The sequence below is a fragment of the Nannospalax galili genome, unplaced genomic scaffold (assembly GCF_000622305.1).
Source record: "Nannospalax galili isolate Female #2095 unplaced genomic scaffold, S.galili_v1.0 scaffold1490, whole genome shotgun sequence".
NCBI classification, from domain to species: domain Eukaryota; kingdom Metazoa; phylum Chordata; class Mammalia; order Rodentia; family Spalacidae; genus Nannospalax; species Nannospalax galili.
In genome coordinates this window covers 24,314-27,234 of record NW_008327613.1, presented here as the reverse complement: position 1 = coordinate 27,234, position 2,921 = coordinate 24,314, and the positions used below count along the sequence as shown (strand labels likewise).

At 40.7% G+C, this 2,921-nt stretch overlaps 1 long non-coding RNA gene across 1 annotated transcript in view; it reads left to right on the top strand.

The window, feature by feature from the left end:
* The first annotated feature begins 925 nt into the window (after positions 1-925).
* Positions 926-2,921, top strand: part of LOC108491032 — a 5,437-nt gene continuing 3,441 nt past the window's right edge. The window contains exon 1 of the long non-coding RNA XR_001872535.1: positions 926-1,002. This is a non-coding gene — a long non-coding RNA (uncharacterized LOC108491032). The remainder of the gene's footprint in view (positions 1,003-2,921) is intronic.

Here is a 2,921-nt window from a genome sequence, read left to right as displayed (position 1 = left end):
CCCAGTAGAAAGAAAGTTTAGAGAATAGAATCATCCACACTTAGCACAAATCTTCGGGAATGAAAAATGACAAGCAAGGCCTGGAACACGGCATAGATAAGATGTGGGGTGATCTTGGCAGACTGAGGACACACCTCACTGGAAGCAGAAGGGGTCATTTTAAACAGACAGAGCCTGGCTCCTAGTACTGGGGCTGCTCTCTGCTCACAACCTAGCTGGTTGATCACACACAACCTGCAGATGCCCATATGGCTTCCATCTGTGACGGTGCCATCCCTGTGGTCCTGGCCCTGGGCTTTCAGAAGCCACTGAGACTTGGGTGATGACTTTCTCCCTGTGGCTATCAGCCCTCCATTGCCATGTCTCTGGGGGCAAAGGGTTATTTAGTTTATCTGCTTGCCCAGGAGATTCTGAGTCTGACATCATTGGCTTATATCTGACATGAGATCCATGGGATCTGAGACCTTGAAGATGGCTGTCCATCAGGCAGACTCTGTCAGTGAGTGGTCTCACCCTCTAACCAATAGCCTTGGGGCAGTCTTACCTGGGTTTGTGCCACTCTTCAGTTGGAGGGTGCCTGACAGGATCATCTCTCAAGTAGTGCCCTGGCTCCTTCAGGGCCCTTGGGAAGGGGAAGTTTATTCACCATCATATAGACTAGGGAGGTTGTAAGGCCAGGATACCTCAGGTGGGTGATGACCCCAGGCAGGTGCTTTCTCAGGAGCCCTGGATTCAGGTGGGTGGATTTTGTAGCTTGGTGGAGGCTTGCGCTTTATGAGCCCTGTTCCTAGCAAATGGTTGTCTTGAGCTTTGTTTTAATTATTTTTTTAGATTGACTTTTATTGTGTCTTGAGACCCCACTGCACACTGGTGATCACAATGCCTTATCCTTTTCTAACTTATGTATCTTAATTATTATTTTTTCAGGTGCACTGTATTTTCCAAGTGGATGCTCGGCCTTGGTTTTCCCAGTTCACCATGCTGAATAGCACCTGTGTGCAGGTAGGTATAAATGGGGCAGGAGCCCCTGGCTACCCCTAGTAGAAGTCTCCTTTCCTCTGAAGTGTGACCATCTGTAGACCAAGATCTGTGCAGCACCAGTGCAATTAAAGGCATCTCACGGAACTTCTGGATCCCCGAGTGGTGTTTAGAATCTTCTGCATTGTCTATTTGCCATGCATGCCACCATCAGTGATAAGTAGTGGAGAATTTTTTTTTTTATTACCCTGCCTACAGCTATAGATGGCTGAGTAAATTAGACTTCTCAGTTCATGTGAAGCAGCTCATGTATGGGTCCTATTGATTGGTTGGTCCGCTCATTCATTCATGTGTTCATTCATTCATTCATAGGTTAATTAAATCCTATATTCACTCATTCATTCATTCTTCAATTTCTCCATGCCCCTCCTCCCATTTGTGTATTCATAGAGAAAAAGCCAGGCATGGTGCTGCACACCTATAGTCTAGCTTCTTAAGAGGCTGAGGAGGATGATCATATGAGACTACAAGTTGGAGACCAGCTTAGGCAACATGATAGTGCAGCTCACAAAGAGAAAGAAAGAGGAAGAAGGAATGCAGAACATTCTTCCAAGGAGCAGTCACTCACCTCCCCTTTGCTTTCACCTCAGGAACAGGCTCACAGTGGGTGGCCATTCTGTAACCAAGGCTCAGGGGTAGGAGAGGGTAAACAAAGACACAGCCCTTCACCGGCTGCCTCACAGGGCTAGAAGGAAATGTGAGGCTCTAATGGGAGAGTTTCAAGTACCTTTCTTGGTAACTGACAGATCCACAGAGTAAAAATCATTAGAGGTATAAAAACTGTCAGAACTGATCAAATTTGACTTTGTAGCACATAGGACATTCATCCAATAAGTTCAGAGCATGCATTTTTGAACCTGTGGCTGATTTGTCAAAATTGAACATCTTATAGTTCATAAGACACATCTCCATGAATTTCAAAGAGTGTATCACATACATTGTATTCTCTGACCACAGTGAAATTTCAGTAGAAATTAAGGAGAAAAACGTTTGAAAATTTAGCAATGGATTTTTTTTAATTAAAACTTTTTTTATTAGCATTGCTTTCTTTAAAAAAAAATAACACGGTTACATTGAAAAACTTTGTATGTTTTGGAAAATTTGGAAAGGGAACACACAACAAACTCATATTACAGCAACAGTGATTCATTTCACATTATTGTTGAAGGTTGGTAGCACAGTTTTGTCAGTAAGTACTATTTCAAAATTAGAGAATTGTGAATATACATTCTAAAATACTAAATAAATACTACATTTTTTCAGTTTCATACAGAAACATTCATTTTCAATGCAATTGGCATTAAGATGTTTGCACATGTGTTTCTAATCTCTATATATCTGATTATTACTAGTGACAGTCAGTTACTTTCTGAGCTCCTTGGCATCTGAGCATGGATATAAAGTCATCAGGTAGATTTCAATGGTAATGTTTTTCACATCTATTAATTCTTATTATTGTTTTTTTAATCTTTTTTAATTTTTAATAACTACATGATTAGAAGAAGCATTTCACTACAGATTTAACATATTCAGTAACACACTCCAGAGCAAGAGTACATCTCTTTCACAAGTACGTGCAAGTTTCTCGGTTCACAGTTGAGTTAACACAGTTATACAATACTGAACTCAGTATAAGCCCTGTAAGACATAAAATTGAATGAGTTTTTTAACCTTTAAAAAAGATCTCCATTTCATTTTAGAATATATTGTTCCTTGAAGAAAGACTCATTGTTTTTGCTACCAACACTGAGATGTTGGCGCATGCATCTCTAATCTGTATGCATCTGATTATTACTAGTCATAATCGGTTGCACTTGGATCCTTGGTGTTTGTGTATGTCTATTAAGTCAACAGGTAGATTTCAATGGTAATGTTTATCACCT